Source organism: Bos indicus, chromosome 28 (assembly GCF_029378745.1).
Source record: "Bos indicus isolate NIAB-ARS_2022 breed Sahiwal x Tharparkar chromosome 28, NIAB-ARS_B.indTharparkar_mat_pri_1.0, whole genome shotgun sequence".
NCBI lineage: Eukaryota > Metazoa > Chordata > Mammalia > Artiodactyla > Bovidae > Bos > Bos indicus.
The window spans coordinates 12,994,385-13,012,687 of NC_091787.1; the positions used below are offsets into that span (position 1 = coordinate 12,994,385).

At 40.3% G+C, this 18,303-nt stretch overlaps 1 protein-coding gene across 1 annotated transcript in view; it reads left to right on the forward strand.

Moving 5' to 3' along the window:
• Positions 1 to 18,303, forward strand: part of LOC109553813 (zinc finger protein 37A-like) — a 40,264-nt gene that overhangs the window by 1,780 nt on the left and 20,181 nt on the right.

Below are 18,303 nucleotides of genomic sequence, written 5' to 3' on the forward strand. Positions count from 1 at the left end.
ACACTAAGAATTTTTAGATGATTGAGAAACAAATCAAGAGTAATAGTCTGTGATGTGAAAATTGTGTGAAATTCAAATCTCAGTGTCTGTAAAACTTTTACTGAGACACAGCTATGCTCATTTATGGCTGTGACTGCCTTCAGATTACAGGGGCAGAGTTTAGTGATTGTGACAGACAGCTCACAGACCTGAAATACCTACTATGAACATTTACTGAAAATGTTTGCTGACCTCTGATTTAGAAGAGCAGATCAGTAGTAGGAAAGAGATGCCATGTGGGTAAATGCAGATCCTATGATATTATTGAGCTGTGAAACTGAGCCATTAAAAAAATTTTTTTGATAGACTTCATTATGTGATGTTGTGAACCTTCTTGTGACAGTCTTGCAGTTGCATAAAGAAGTGGTTGGAATAAAGGGAATGATTCTTGTCTATTCCACAGGAAAAGTTAAGTGATGTCAAAAGAAAATACGTGATAAATAATTCAAGTGAATTAGAGCCAGCATTAGGACTCATGGTTTTTCAGAGAAGAGACAATCTGCATAGACCAGGTGACCTAGGTTATTTAGTAGGAGGAGGCAGGCTTTGTGACAATCCTGAGGGCTTGGCAAAGTCTAAATCTTTGTAGAGTCTGGCAAGGGATTCTTCTTTTTTAATTTTGGTAAAATACACATAGCATAAAATTCACATTTCAACCGTTTTAAAATGCAGAATTTAGTGACATTGTGTATATTAATGATGATGTGCAACCATTCTTAAAAATACTTTAAGAATATTTTTGTCATACCAAAAGGAGACCCCATACTGTTGTTTAGTCTCTAAGGCCTGTCTGACTCTTTGCAACCCCATGTACTGCAGCCCACCAGGCTCCTCTGTCTGTGGGATTTTCCAGGCAAGAATACTGGAGTGGTTGCTATTTCCTACTCCAGGGGATCTTCCCAACCCAGAGATCGAACCTGAGTCTCCTTCATTGGCAGATGGATTCTTTACCACTGAGCTACCAGCGAATCCTAATAAGCAGTACCATCACTTAATAAACAGCTACTCCCCACTCCCCCCAGCCCCTAGCTACTGTTAATCTATTTTCTTCTTATGGGTTTGCCTATTCTGGACAGCTCATATAAGTGGAATCATGTAGCCTTTCACTTAGTGTGTTTTCAGGACCCTTCCATGTTGTAATTTGTATCATTACTTCTTCACTTCTGTGACCAAATAAATATTCCATCGTCTATACTACCTTTTGTTTATCTATCATTTCATGGGCATTTGGGGGTGACTCCATGTTTGGTTATTGAGAACAGTGCTGTGAGCATTCATGTACAAGTTTTTGTTTGAAGACCTATTTTCAGTTCTTTCCTAGGAGTGAAATTGATGGATCATGTGATAATTCTGTGTTTAACTTATTTTGAAACTGGCAAACTGTGTTGCACAGCAAGGCAAGTCCCTTGCCAAGTCCATATGAATTTTATGTTAGCTTGTCTATTTCCACACAAAAAGGCTGTTGCGATTTTGGTAAGGATTGCATTGAATCTATAGACCGCTTTGGAAAATATTGCCACTTTAAGAATATTAAGTCATGAGTATCTATGAACGTGAGATGTTTTTCCAATAAGTTAGATTTTCTATTTTGTAGTGTTCAGAGTACAGATCTTACATGTTTGCTTAAATTTACTATTAAGTGGTCTTTTAGACGATATTGTAAATGGAAGTCTTTTCTTAGTTCCCTTTTTGATTGCTTATTGATGGTACGTAGAAATACAACTGATTTTTTGAATGTTGAGCTTATACCCTGTTTTGCTGAATTTGTTCACAAGTTCTAATAGTTGCTTTGTAGATTCTTTAGAATTGTCTATATATGCAGTCATATCATCTGCACATAGAGATAGTTTCATTCTTCCATCCAGTTTGAATACCTTTTATTTATCTATTTTTTGCCTAATTGCTCTGGCTAGAATTTCTAGTGCAGAGTTGAATATAAGTGGCCAAAGCAGGCATCCTTGTTTTTGTTTTGTTTTGCCATCTTAATGTTCTTAAGTGTATAGTTCAGTAGTGTTAAGTTTATTCACGTTATGCTACAATCAACCTCCAAAATATTTTCATCTTATAAAACGGAAACACTGCACCCATTAAACAAAAACTCCCCATTCCTCTCTGCTCCCTGACCAGTGAAAGCCTCCATTCTACTTTATGTTTCTATGAGTTTGACTACTCTTTCATACTTCATGGAAGTGAAAGCATAAAGGACTTGTCTTTTTGTGACTGGCTTCTTTTAATTAGCATAATTCTCAGGGTTCATCCATGTTGTATGTGTGTGTATATATATCACATTTTTGTTTATTCATTCATCTGTTGATGGACATTTGCTTCTGCCTTTTGGCTGCTGTGCATAATGCTTTTATGAACATGGATGTACAAACATGTCTTGAGATTCTGCTTTCAGTTCTTTTCAATAAACACCAAGAAGTGGTATTGCTGGGTCATATGGTAATTCAGTTGTTTTTTTTTGAAGAACACCATACTGTTCCTCACAGCAGCTTCACCCTTTTATATTCCCACCAGCACTTATTGTTTTCAGGTTTTTTAAATAGCAGCTCTCATAATAGGTGTAGGTAATATTTGATAGTGGTTTTGATTAGCATTTCCCTAATGATTAGTGATTTTGAGCATATTTTCATAAGCTAGTTAGCTAATTGTATATATTTGTTGGAGAAATGTCTGTTCAAGTCCATTGTCTATTTAAAAGTTTTGTTGTTGTTATTGAGTTGTAGGCATTCTCCTCAAACAGCCCCAAAACAGATCAAAACACAGTTCTTTGAAAATAAGGTACATATAGGTATATCTTACTGTGCTTTGCAGATTTTTTAAAACTAAACTGAAGTTTTGTGGCAATTCTGCATTAAGAAATTCTGTTGTGATATTTTTGCAAGACCATTTGCTTACTTCTTAATAACATTCAACATTTCAAACTTTTTCATTATTATTGGGTTTGCCAAAAAGTTCATTCAGGTTTTTCCATTACCTCTTATGGAAAAACCCAAATGAACTTCTTGGTTAACCCAATAGTAAAATGGCTGTCTGAGGAGGTCTTACAAATAGCCGTGAAAAGAAGGGAAGCGAAAAGCAAAGGAGAAAAGGAGAGATACCCATTTGAATGGGGAGTTCCAAAGAATAGCAAGGAGAGATAAGAAAGCCTTCCTCAGTGATCAATGCAAAGAAATAGAGAAAACAATAGAAAGGGAAAAACTAGAGATCTCTTCAAGAAAATCAGAGATACCAAGGGAACATTTCAAGCACAGATGGGCTCAATAAAGGACAGAAATGGTAGGGACCTAACAGGAGCAGAAGATATTAAGAAGAGGTGGCAAGAATACACAGAAGAACTGTAGAAAAAAGATCTTCCTGACCCAGATAATCACGACGGTGTGATCACTCACCTAGAGCCAGACATCCTGGAATGTGAAGTCAAGCGGGCCTTAGGAAGCATCACTACGAACAAAGCTAGTGGAGGTGATGGAATTCCAGTTGAGCTGTTTCAAATCCTGGAAGATGATGCTGTGCAAGTGCTGCACTCAATATGCCAGCAAATTTGGAAAACTCAGCAGTGGCCACAGGACTGGGAAAGGTCAGTTTTCATTCCAATCCCAAAGGCAACGCCAAAAAATGCTCAAACTACCACACAATTGCACTCATCTCACACGCTAGTAAAGTAATGCTCAAAATTCTCCAAGCCAGGCTGCAGCAGTACGTGAACCATGAACTTCCAGATGTTCAAGCTGGTTTTAGAAAAGGCAGGGGAACCAGAGATCAAATTGCCAACATCCGCTGGATCACTGAAAACGCAAGAGAGTTCAAGACAAACATCTATTTCTGCTTTATTGACTATGCCAAAGCCTTTGACTGTGTGGATCACAATAAACTGTGGAAAATTCTGAAAGAGATGGGAATACCAGACCACCTGACCTGCCTCCTGAGAAACCTGTAGCAGGTTAGGAAGCAACAGTCAGAACTGGACATGGAACAACAGACTGGTTCCAAATAGGAAAAGGAGTACGTCAAGGCTGTATATTGTCACCCTGCTTATTTAACTTATATGCAGATTACATCATGAGAAATGCTGGGCTGGATGAAGCACAAGCTGGAATCAAGATTGCTGGGAGAAATATCAATAACCTCAAATATGCAGATGACACCTTATGGCAGAAAGTGAAGAGGAACTAAAAAGCCTCTTGATGAAAGTGAAAGAGGAGAGTGAAAAAGTTGGCTTAAAACTCAACATTCAGAAAACGAAGATCATGGCATCCGGTCCCATCACTTCATGGGAAATAGATGGAAAAACAGTGGAAACAGTGGCTGACTTTTTTTTCCTGGGCTCCAAAATCACTGCAGGTGGTGACTGTAGCCATGAAACTAAAAGACGCTTACTCCTTGGAAGGAAAGTTATGACCAACCTAGACAGCATATTAAAAAACAGAGACATTACTTTGTCCACAGAGGTCTGTCTAGTCAAGGCTATAGTTTTTCCAGTGGTCATGTATGGATGTGAGAGTTGAAATATAAAGAAAGCTGAGCACTGAAGAATGATGCTTTTGAACTGTGGTGTTGGAGAAGACTCTTGAGAGTCCCTTGGACTGCAAGGAGATCCAACCAGTCCATCCTAAAGGAGATCAGTCCTGGGTATTCATTGGTAGGACTGATGTTGAAGCTGCAACTCCAATACTTTGGCCACCTGATGTGAAGAGCTGACTCATTTGAATAGACCTGATGCTGGGAAAGACTGAGGGCAGGAGGAGAAGGGGACAACAGTAGATGAGATGTTTGGATGGCATCACTGACTCGATGGACACGGGTTTGGGTGGACTCCGGGAGTTGGTGATGGACAGGGAAGCCTGGCATGCTCTGGTTCATGGGGTCGCAAAGAGTCAGACACAACTGAGCAACTGAACTGAACTGAATACTATATTTGTTAAGGTGATCTGTGATCAGTGACCTCTGATGTTACAACTGCAAAAAGATCATGACTTGGTGAAGGCTCCGATAATAGTTCAATTCAGTCACTCAGTCGTGTCCAATTCTTTATGACCCCATCGACTGCAGCGCACCAGGCTTCCCTGTCAATCACCAACTCCTGGAGCTTGCTCAAACTTATGTCCATTGAGTCGGTGATGCCATCCAACCATCTCACCCTCTGTCATCCCCTTCTCCTCCTGCCTTTAATCTTTCCCAGCATCAGGGTTTTCTCCAATGAGTCAGTTCTTCACATCTGGTGACCAAAGTATTGGAGCTTCTGCTTCAGCATCAGTCCTTCCAATGAATATTCAGGACTGATTTTTCTTAGGATGGACTGTTTGGATCTCCTTTCAGTTCAAGGGACTCTAAAGAGTGTTTTCCAACACCACAATTCAAAAACATCAATTCTTTGGCTCTCAGCTTTCTTTATAGTCCCAACTCACATCCATACATGACTACATGAAAAACCATAGCTTTGACTAGACGGATCTTTGTTAACAGTATCTCTGCTTTTAATATGCTATATAGGTTGGTCATAGCTTTTCTCCCAAGGAGCAAGCATCTTGATCTCATGGCTGCAGTCACCATCTGCATTGATTTTGGAGCTCAAAAAAATAAAATCTCTCATTGTTTTTCCATCTATTTGCCATGAAGTGATGGGACTGGAAAAGGTCAGTTTTCATTCCAATCCCAAAGTAAGGCAGTGCCAAAGAAATGCTCAAACTACTGCACAATTGCACTCATCTCACACGCTAGCAAAGTAATGCTCCAAGTTCTCTAAGCCAGGCTTCAACAGTACGTGAACCTCCAGATGTTCAAGCTGAATTTAGAAAAGGCAGAGGAGATAGAGATCACATTGCTAACATCCACTAGATCGTTGAAAAAGCAAGAGAGTTCCAGAAAAACATCTACTTCTGCTTTATTGACTATGCCAAAGCCTTTGACTGCTGCTGCTAAGTCGTTTCAGTTGTATCCGACTCTGTGCGACCCTATAGAAGGCAGCCCACCAAGCTGGGCTGTGTATCGACATTTTTTGTTTGTTTGTTTCTATACATAGAGCTGCAGGAGCTGTTTGTATATTTTGAATATTAATCCCATGTCAGTTGCATCATTTTCGAATACTTTCTTCCATTCTTTTTTTTTTTCTTCATTTTGCTGATGGTTTCCTTTGCTATGCAGAAACTTTTAAGTTTAATTAGGTCACATTTGTGCATTTTTGTTTTTATTTCCATTATGTTAGGAGGATGATTAAAAAAGATATTGTTGCAATTTATGTGAGAGACTGTTCTTCCTATGTTTTCCTCTGAGAGTTTTATAGTATCCATCTGGTCTTACATTTAGGTCTTTAAAATCCATTTTGAGTTTATTTTTATGTACAGATTAAAGAATGTTCTAAGTGTTGTACATGTAGCTGTCCAGTTTTCCCAGTACTATTTATTGAAGAGATTTTTTTCTCCATTGATTAGTCTTGCTCCTTTGTTGTAGATTAATGTCTTTTGTCACTTAAACGTGATTTACAATTTCACTTCCAAAGGTCCTTTTCAGAATATGACCTTTCAGTGAATTTTAACACAAAGGGTACAAAATGTATTAATTTACTAACTCAATTTTTATCATACACTGGCAATCTCTTTAATATCTAGAAATTAGATATTATAAAATTGGGACCCATTTGTCCAGTATATACATAATATATGCAGTGAAGTATATGTAACATATAGAGCAATGGACAAGTTGAAATGTTCTAGTACATACTAGCAAAACGTCTTTTGCAGTCTTCCCTCTCACCTCCGTCAATCCAATGAAAAAGCACAGAGTATACTGTTCAGGGAGGAGGTTTAACAATTCCATTTCTAAAGACAATATTTCCCATCAGTGTGTGTGTTTTTTTTTAATTAATTTATTTTTTGGCTGTGCTGGGTCTCCGTTGCTGTGCATGGACTTTCTCTACTTGTGGTGAGCGGGGCTGGTCTTTGTTGCAGTGCTCGGGGTTCTCGTTGCAGTGGCTTCTCTTGTTGCAGAGCACAAGCTCTGGAGTTCAGGCTCAGTGGTTGTGGCACATGGGCTTAGTTCTGTGGCGTGCGGGATCTTCTGCACCAGGGATTGAACCCATTTCCCCCGCTTTTAGCAGATTCTTCACTACTGGACCACCAGGGCAGGCCTTCCCATCCGCTTTTAAACTGTATTTACAAGAAGTATTATTTTACTACTTCTCCTTTTAAATACATCAAGCACTTCTAAATATCTAGAAAGACTAGATATTTTATATGAGAATTTACTTATCCACTATGTACACAGAACAGTTAATTAAAATAGCACACATGTAGCAATGGTTATAACCTGAAGTGAAGTGAAGTCACTCAGTCGTGTCCAGCTCTTTGCAACCCCATGGACTGTAGCCCACCAGGTTCCTCTGTCCATGGGATTTTCCAGGCAAGAGTACTGGAGTGGGCTGTCATTTCCTTCGCCAGAGGATCTTCCCGAACCAGGGACCGAACCCGGGTCTCCTGCATTGAAGGCAGACGCTTTACCATCTGAGCCACCAGGGAAGCCCTAACCTGAAGTATCTTCTAAATATGACTGTTTTGACCTAACCTATTCTTTCCCTCACTTCCTTCTCTCCACCACCAATCCAGTGGGCAAATAATAGGCACATGTAATGTTTAGAGGTAGTTGAACAAATTCATATCCAAACATCATTTACAGAAGACAACCTTCCTATAAATTTCAATAGATAGTGTACAAAATGTGCTAATTTTATTAGTTTCATACAGTGGCGATGTCTGTAACATCTAGAGACTAGATGTTGCAAACTTAGGACTCATTTGTCCACTATATAGACTATATACACAACAAAATAAAATATACATGAACACAAAAATGGTTCTGTCTGAAAATGTCCAGGTATGAACACACTAGCATGTTACCTTTTCTAATTCTTTCCCTCCCACTTCCTCTGAGCCACTGAATAAGTACAGACAATAGTATACTGCTCACAGAGGTGGTTTAACGTTTAACATCCCCAAAGACCTAATTCTATGAATTTAACCAAAAAGATATTTACAAAGTGATTATCTTACTCCCTCTACATTTAAAATACATTGGGCACCTCTAAATGCGCTAGTTATTTCAAACAAAGACTTAATTTGTCCACTATATATAGTCCAGTCTTGAATAAACAGCATATATGTTAACAGTTATAATCTGAAAGTGTCTTCAACATATGAGAACACTGTAGCCTAAGACCAATACCCTTCCCTTCTCTTCCACCTCCACCAACCCAAAGGGCTATAATGCTCAAATTTTCAGAAGACAGTCTTTCCTAGAAATTTTAACACAAAATGTATTATTTACTAATTCTAGTTTTGTCATACACTGGCAACCTCTATAACATCTGGAAAGACTACATGTAAATTAGGACTTGTTTGTCCATTACATGCACTAAATACACAGTAAAAGTGAAAAACAACGCACAAAGACAATGGTTAATCTTGCCTCAGTATAAACACACTGGCACAGAGCTCTTTTCACTTCCATCTCCTTCCCCTCAGTGCACAAACACAGTGCGTACTGTTCAGAGAGGTAGTTTGGCCAGCCCCTCTGAAATTAACAATATTCATACAAATTTTAACAAAAATGTATTTACAAAATGCCCCTTTACTACCTCTACTTTTAACGTATATCAGGCACTTCAGAACGTCTAGAATGACTAGATATTTCCCAAAAAGTACTTACTGTCAACCATACACACACACACAGTTGTTCAGTGGCTAAGTCGTGTCCAGCTCTGTGTGACCCATGGACTGCAGCATGCCGGGTTCCTCTGTCCTACACTGTTTCCCAGAGTTTGCTCAAATGCATGTCCATTGAGTCAGTGATGCTATCCAACTATCTCATCCTCTGTCACCCTCTTCTCCTTTTGCCTTCAATCTTTCCCAGCATGAGGGTCTTTGCCAGTGAGTCAGCCTTCGCATCAGGTGGCCAAAGTATTGGAGCTTCAGCATCAGTCCTTCCAATAAATATTCAGGGTTGATTTCCTTTAGGATTGACTGGCTTGATCTCCTTGCTGTACATGGGACTCTCAGGAGTCTTCTCTAGCACCATAGTTCGAAAGCGTCAATTCTTTGGCGGTCAGCCTTCTTTATGATCCAATTCTCACATCCATAGATGACTACTGAAAAAAACCATAGCTTTGATTTATGGACCTTTGTCAGCAAAGTGATGTCTCTGCTTTTTAATATGCTCTCTAGGTTTCTCATAGCTTTCCTTCCAAGGTGTATGTGTCTTTTAATGTAAGGGCTATAGTCACACTCCCCAGTGATTTTGGAGCCCAAGAAAATAAATCTGTCATTGCTTCCACTTTTTCCCCTTCTATTTGCCATGAAATGATGGGACCTGATACCATGATCTTAGCTTTTTGAATGTTGAGTTTCGAGCCAGGTTTTTCACTCTCAAGAAACTCTTCATATAGAGTATTAACTCTGATGCTGGGAAAGATTGAGGGCACGAGGAGAAGGGGCAGTAGAGGATGAGATGGTTGGATGGCATCATTGAGTCAATGGCCATCAGTTTGAGCAAACTTCAGGAGATAGTGAAGGACAGGGAAGCCTGGCGTGCTGTAGTCCATGGGATCAAAAGAGTTGGACATGACTGAGCAACTGAACAACAGCAATAGTGTTAAGGAATAAGATGCATACACAAAACAATGGTTATAGTATGGAAATGTCTTCTAAGTATGACCAGTAGGACATAGAAAACCTTCTTTTCTTCATCTTTACAGTTTTCCATGTCCTCTAATCCACTGAACAAACGTGGAACATGTGGTTCCTTTCTGTTTTCTCCACTTCTATTTCATTTATTTCTGCTCTGATCTTGATGATTTCATTCCTTCTACTAATGTTGTGTTTTTTCTACTTTCCCTAGTTGCTTTAGGTATAAAGTTAGGATGTTTGAGTTTTGTTTGTTTGCTTCCTGAAGTAAGATTGTATTGCTGTAAACTTTACTCTTAGAATTGCTTTTGTTCCACCCCATAGGTTATGGATTGTCATATTTTCATTGTCATTTGTCTCTAGGTATTCTTTGAATTCCTCTTTGATTTCTTCAATGATCCATTGATTTAGTAACATTGTTTAGCCACCATGTGTTTGTATTTTATATATATATATATATTTCCTGTAATTGATTTCTAATCTTATAGCGTTGTGGTCAAAAAGATGTTTGATCTGATTTCAATTTTCCTGAATTTAATAAGGCTTGATTAGTGGCCCAGTTCAGTTCAGTTGATCAGTCGTGTCCAACTCTTTGCAACCCAAGATGAGTGGCCCAAGATGTGATTTATCTTGAAGAATGTTCTGTGTTCACTTGAGAAGAAAGTAGATTCTTCTGCTTTTGGATGGAATGTCCTACAAATATCAAGTCTGTCTGGTCTAATATTTCATTTAAGACTTGTGGTTCTGTATTGATTTTCTCTCTGGATGATATGTTCATTGATGAAAATGGGATACTGAAGTCCCCCACAATTATTGTGTTTCTGTCAATGTCTCCTTTTATGGTTGATAGATTTTGCCTTAAATATTGAGGCGCTTCTTTGTTGGGTGCATATATACTTACAATTGTTTTAGCTTCTTCTTGGGTTGATCCCTTGGTCGTTATGTAGTGTCTTTCCTTCTCTCTCGGTAACAGTCTTTGTTTCATAGTCTAATTTTGTCTGATAGGAGTATTGCTACACTGGCTTTCCTTTTATTTCCATTTGCTGGAACATCTTTTTCCATCCAGCATCTTTCAGTCTGTATGTGTCCCTAGATCTGAAGTGGGTCTCTTGTAGACAGCATGTATATGGGTCTTAGTTTCGTATCCATTAAGCAAATCTGTATCTTGGTTTGGGCATGTAATCCATTGAAATTTAAGGTATTTGTTGATATGTATGTGCCTGTTGCCATTTTCTGAATATTTTTGGATTTGTTTTTGTAGGTCTTTTTTCTTTCCTTTCTCTTTGTTCTCTTGTGGTTTGATAACTATCTTTTGTGTTGTGTTAGGGTTCCTTTTTCTTTTTGTGTGTGCATCTGTTGTTTCTCGGTTTGTAGTTCCCGTGTGTTTGTGTGTTTTAATGTGGTTTCAATATAGTGGTCTATATAAGATTGTTTTAAGTTGCTGGTCTTTCAGTTTGCAGTCCTCATTTCCTGCATTAGTACTCTCCTCATCTAACAGTTGCTAGCTTTGATATCATATTTGTGTGGATGATTTCCTACTTTTACTGTGTGTTTGCCTTTACTGGTAAGCTTTCCCACTTATGATTTTCTTGTTTCTAGTTGTGACCTCTTTATTCTACTCTTAGAGAAGTTCCTTTAGCATTTGTTTTAAAGCTGGTTTGCTGGTGCTGAATTCTCTGAGCTTTTGTTCGTCTGTAAAGCTTTTGATTTCTCTGTCAAATCTGAATGAGAGAGCCTTGTTGAGTAGAGTATTCTTGGCTATAGACTTTTATCTTTCTTTCTTTTAAATATTTCGTGTCACTCCCTTCTGGCCTGTAGAGTTTCTGCTGAAAAATCAGTTGATAACCTTGTGTGGAGTCCTTTGTATATTATTTGTTGCTTTTCCCTTTTTGCTTTTATGGTTTTTTTCTTTGTATTTAATTTTCGTTAGCTTGATTAACATGTGTCTCAACATTTTGTTAACATGTGTTCCTCCTTTTGTTTATCCTATATGGGACTCGGCTTCCTCCAGTTGGGTGAATGTTTCCTTTTCCATGATAGGGGAAGTTTTCAGCTATAATCGATTCAATTGTTGCTTTTAATGTTGTCCCAGAGGTCTCTGAGACTGTCCTTATTTCTCTTCATTCCTTTTTCTTTATCCTGTTCTGTGGAAGTATTTCTACCACTGTCTTCCAGATCATTTATTCATTCTTCTACCTCAGTTATCCTATTTATTCTTTCCAGTAAATTTTTCATTGCAGTATTATTATGTTATTCATCTCTGTTCTTTAAATCTTCTAGCTCTTTGTTAAACATGTCTTGTATCCTCTTGGTCTGTGCCTCCATTTTTTTTTTTCTGAGATTTTGGATCATCTTTACTATAATTACTGTCAATTATTTTTCAGGTAGATTGCCTTTCTCCATTTAGTTTTTCTTGTAGGTCGTTAGGTTGTTCTTTCTTCTGCAGCATGTTTCTCTGTCATCTCATTTTCTCTAAATTTATATGTTTGTGGTCTCCTTTCCTCAGGTTTTAGGATTATTGTTCCTCTTCCTTCTCATGTCTGGCCCCTGGTGGGTGAGGTTGGTCTAGGGACTTGTGCAGGCTTCCTTGTCAGAGAGACTGGTGAGTGCTCTCTGTGGGATGGAGCTGGGTGTAGTTCCTCTAGTACACAAAGCTGTATCAAAGAGTTTGCTTGTGAGGTGGCTGTGAGCACAGTATGACTTTAGGCAGTCTGTATGCTGGTGGGTGGGGCCCTGCTCCTGTCTTGTTGGTTTGTTTCAGTTTAGTTCAGTCACTCAGTCGTGTCCGACCCTTTGCAACCCCATGAATCGCAGCACGCCAGGCCTCCTTGTCCATCACCAACTCCCGGAGTTCACTCAAAGTCATGTCCATCGAGTCAGTGATGCCATCCAGCCATCTCATCCTCTGTCGTCCCCTTCTCCTCTTGCCCCCAATCCCTCCAAGCATCAGAGTCTTCCAATGAGTCAGCTCTTTGCATGAGGTGGCCAAAGCACTGGAGTTTCAGCTTCAGCATCATTCCCTCCAAAGAAATCCCAGGGCTGATCTCCTTCAGAATGGACTGGTTGGATCTCCTTGCAGCCCAAGGGACTCTCAAGAGTCTTCTCCAACACCACAGTTCAAAAGCATCAATTCTTCGGTGCTCAGCCTTCTTCACAGTCCAACTCTCACATCCATACATGACCACAGGAAAAACCATAGCCTTGACTAGACGGACCTTTGTTGACAAAGTAACGTCTCTGCTTTTGAATGTTTAGCCTGAGACTTTACAGCACTGGAGCCTTCAGGTTGTTGGGTAGGATCAGATCTTGGTGCCAGAATGGGGACCTAGATGAGTATTCACACCACAGTTCCCTGGGGCCTTCACTACTAGTATTCTTTCCCCCATGGTGAGCTACAGCCAATCCCCACCTTCCCAGGAGACCCTCCAAGACCACTAGGTAGGTCTAGCCCAGGTTCCTTTGGAAGTACTGCTTTGAGCTGGGTCACACTGCACAAGACCTTAAGTGCACCTTCCAAGCATGTAGTCTATGTTTCCCCCAGCCCTGTGGAGCTCCTGCATGACCAGTTGAAGCCCCACTGGGATTCAAGGCTACATGCTCTGGAGATCTTCCTCCCAATATCAAACCCTCATACTGTCTTGGAGGGCTGTTTTTAACGTGGGAATGTCTCTGTGTAGCCTGTGTGGGTTTTAACATTTTTTGGTCCAAGGGCTGTTTTTAGTTTGAATGTGTGCCACCTTGCTCTTCAGCTTATGCTTATCACCTTAAGAGCTGTGAGTGATGTTGTGGTGACCACAGCCTTACCTGGATATTGAGCGGAGCCTCTCCTTTGCTCTGTGGTGTCACTGCCCTCCCTAGCTGTTGGAGTACATCTGTTTTTCAGCTGTGTTTCTGATCTGCGGTGGTACTGGAGCACTCCCACTGGGGGAGAAGCCACTGAATATTCCTGTTGTGGAGCTATTCATCTGCAAGCACGCTCGGTTATGTCACCCACTGTCCATACTCACAGATTATACTGTTTCTGGCACTGCTCACAGCCTGACCTTAACTGTAGGTGTTCTAGCAGTTGGCTCTGGCTTCTCTCAGGCCAATTGTTTTCATCAGGTCACCAGCCTGGATTCACTGAGGTCAGGTCCCAGGATTGCAGTAATCATGCATCTGGACCCACTGTGTTATGGGGACAGCTCAGCCCGGCCCATCCCCCACATGTTAGAGCCCCCAGAGCCCCCAGCTGCTATAGCTAGACCCATCTCATTTGCGAGAGCTGTTGTATATGTTTAGATGTTATGTAGGTGCCATGTCTACAAAGTTGGTTCGGGGGAGTAAATCGTTTGTTCATGCAGCCAGCCTGGAGGAGAGATTTCAGATCTTCTTCCTTAGCTGCACAGCCCCTGGGGTTCAGTTGTGGTTTTATCTTCCGTCTTCATGTGCACTACCTATCGGCGTCTCCTCCCAGGGTTATCCCAGAGCACATGAAGCCCTCGCAGGTGGGAAGGGATCAAGGGTGCGTGGGCCCTCCCAGGCAGGAGCGGGCAGAGGCAATGACTAACTGTGGCACACTTGCCCACCAAGTGGGAGGGGCCAGAGGTGGCAACCAGGGCCACACCAGCCCACTCCAGCAGGTGCCCCCCTAGTGCCCATAGTGCAAGCAACCAGCATGTGGGGACAGAGGCTACAGTGGTGACTCCTCTCTCTGTGTGTCACTGAACAATTCTGCTTCAGTTCTGTGGCAGCCCAGGCTTCTTCCGTGAGCATTCCCAGTTAAGGTGCTCCTCATGCCCATTCTCAGGCAGCCTCCTCACAGGCAATACCAGTCCTCTTTCTGGGTCTGCTCTCCAAACACCCTGTTCAGCATCCAGCCCCCATCACACTGGCAGACACATGTCTCCGCCTGGAGCATGCAAAGCTGTGGCACAGACCACCTGTATAGATCTCACTCTGTCCTGCCTGCCACAGAAAGGTGCTACACTCTCCTCCAAACCCCTGAAGCCCCCCTTTTTATTCCAACTGATCCCCCTACCCCCAGTGAGGGAGCTTCCTTGGGTGTGGGAACCTCCTCTCCTGCTTAGGGGCATAGGTCCCATCCATTGCCACTTTTCATTTTCTTTCTTTGGTCCTACCTGGTTACCTGAGGATTAATCTTGCCCTTACAGGTGTCTGAGGATCCCTGTTACTGTTCAGCAGGTGTTCTGGGAGAATTGTCCCACTTGTAGATGTATTCCTGATATATTTGTAGGGAGAAATGAACTCCATGTCCTGCTCCACCATCTTGACTCCTATTTCTGTTTTAGCTTTTTGAGTAAAGTCTTTGTTTAGGAACTTCAGTGTCTGGTCTTCCTCAAGAACCTTTCTGTCAGTTTACATTTTTCCTTTGATTGGGCCATACTTTTTTGTTTCTTTGTATGCTTTGTGATTTTGTTGTTGTTGAAAAGTAACATTGTAATTTTAGAAATTACTTTCTTGCTCTTTTCCAGATTTTTCTGTTTTTGATTGTTGAAGGCTATAGTTACCCATATGAATTTCAATCTGCTTTTGTTTTTGCAAGGTATTTCTTTTTTTTATGTTTTATTTTATTTTTTAACTTTACAATATTGTATTGGTTTTGCCATATATCAAAATGAATCCACCACAGGTATACATGTATTCCCCATCCTGAACCCTCCTCCCTCCTCCCTCCTCCCTCCCCATACCATCCCTCTGGGTCATCCCAGTGCACCAGCCCCAAGCATCCAGTATTGTGCATTGAACCTGGGCTGGCAACTCGTTTCATATATGATATTATACATGTTTCAATGCCATTCTCCCAAGTCATCCCACCCTCTCCCTCTCCCATAGAGTCCAAAAGACTGTTCTGTACATCAGTGTCTCTTTTGCTGTCTCGTATACAGGGTTATTGTTACCATCTTTCTAAATTCCATATATATGCGTTAGTATACTGTATTGGTGTTTTTCTTTCTGGCTTACTTCACTCTGTATAATAGGCTCCAGTTTCATCCACCTCATTAGAACTGATTCAAATGTATTCTTTTTAATGGCTGAGTAATACTCCATTGTGTATATGTACCACAGCTTTCTTAGCCATTCATCTGCTGATGGACATCTAGGTTGCTTCCATGTCCTGGCTATTATAAACAGTGCTGCGATGAACATTGGGGTACACGTGTCTCTTTATCGTCTGTGGTCACTGAATTTTCTGTTCTTTTAGCTTGTGTTCAGTTAGTGTTTTGACAGACTGTTCCTTGAAAGCTGGGAAGAAAAATAAAACAACCAAAACCTCCCAAGCAACCACCTTTCCCAGTCTTTGCAAATTGACACAGATCTAGAGTTATTCTTTAGGACTTAGCACGCCCATGTTCAGTTGCCCTAGCCTTCGTATCCTGTCAGAGTCCAGCTCCAGCAGCCAGGGAATCAACCTGAAGAGATGGGTGGTGTCGGCGAGTCATGATGCAGCCTCTCATTTTTCTTGGACTGCATAACTTTATTTCAAGCTTAAGATTCTTTTTATACTTTAACAAAAGCATTAGGTCAGAGTTTGACATTTTCAATTTGCCTTCACCCAGATTTATTGTCTCCATAAATCATTATTGCCCTTCAAACAGAGTTTCTGCTCCAGTGGTTCTCTCAGAATAGTGTTTACTTTAACTTGTGATTACATTGTAACTCATGCTTAAGTCTGGGCTGCATACAAACCTCAGCATATTTCTTATCTTTCTAAGTCCTGTTTGCCCCTAGTATCTTAAGCTCACTATTTCTTAAAAAGGGCTTCTAGCTATTAATATCTCTAAAGTTCCTAATCTCTATACACTATAGTAGAATATGCTAACATTACAACATTCCTTAAATCTTTAGCTTCTAACTATTTTAATTATTCCTAAGCCCTAAATTCAGCAAACTCCTTTGCCATAAACACTTTCCTCACAAATAGGCTTCAGATAGCAATCCCTCCCATGGCTTCAAGCTGCGGCCTATGTATTCATCCTGGAACACTCTTTTGTAAAAGTCCTTGAACAAATGTCAATGATTAACTTTATGAATTATTCTCTGAGCACAGCTGCAGAAGGCTTTGTGCCTTCTCATGCTCCTCTCAAGAATGATAAGCACCTTAATATTCTTTTCAGTCAACTCAGCCGAGGAGAGGAAAAAACAAGTCAGAATCACAAGGCCTAACTCCTTCATCCCGAGTCCGTGCCTGCGGGACAAAGAGAGGGAGTTGGGGCCATGCCTCCATTTTGTCAGTAATGCCTAACGTGGCTCTCGACAGTATCCTGCTTGCACTGCATGTAGAGATCAACTACAGCATACAAGCTTAGGTCTTCTGAGGTCTTTCTTAGGAATGCAACCTATCCTGGGTATGTGTATGACTTTCTAAATTCCCTAGTGTACACAAGTATTTTTGGTTAATATCCCCCCAAAAAAAAACTCTATCCCCAACATTTTTCCCCAGGCTTTAGGTAACCTATTGTATGTCTGTAAGTAATCTTTTGCCCAGGTAGCTATGGGTTTTTCTTTGGTCTTAAAATGTTTTTGAACAATGCCTACTGGTTTTCTGCCTGGACTGAATTCTTTTTGATTTGCAATATTATGTTAATTTCAGACATATAACATAATTTGATATTTGTATATATTTCAAAACTATGAACAAGATGTGATTTTTCCAGCAGGTTTTACTCTCTCCCCCATCTCATCTCATGTTTTATAGAAATCATTTTAATGGTTTATTTATATGTTGAATATTAATACTTTTTCTATTCTTAAAAAATGGAATGCTAATAAGTTAGACTTGCTTGAAGTATTCAGGTTATTTTGTTGTTGCAATATCAAAAGTAATTTGTGAGAACAGTAGCTCTTGACCTGTAGAAGAGCTGTAATTGAAGAATGACCATGTGTGAGGCCCTGAAGGTACCATCCTTTTATTAGGTCATATAATTCCAGTGCTCTTTTTATATCATTTTAGAGGCGATGAATGATAGTCAACAAAGGGTTATATGTGGAAGGTAGATGGAGTGATTTATTCAATGGAACACTGAAAATGGTTGAGACTTTTTACCTGGGTTTGAGCCCACTGCAATAAATGACAGTGAACTTGTTTTGTCTTTTATTGCAGGTTTTATCATCTCGTTTTAGGTTGCCTATTTCAGCACTTCTTTATGTAAATTCTTTGTTCATTGGTGGAACAATGCCACTTCTCTTGTTTCAGGGCAGCTCAGTCTGAGTCCTCAGCCTGCAGCACTGTCCATGGTCATTATGGAGGGATGCTTTGGGTACATGTACTTCTCAAGATGTTGACAGTCTTATGCCACCTGTTCAGTAAACAGAACCACTTCCCTTCCATTTATAACCCCGATAACTGTCTTCTCTGGCTTTACTGGAAACTATTTAATGCTGATCTCTTACATTCTCACTTACCTCGTGTCATGTTTCTCTTTCTTGGATTCTGCTGTTTCGATAGTGTATACTCTGGAATAATTCTATAAAACAGGCTCAGGGATGTATGGTTTTTAATTTTATCATATACTTGTTTTTCTTTGTTGTATAAATGGCTTTTTGGCTGGCTATATAATTCTTGGCAGGAAAAAAAAAGTTACTG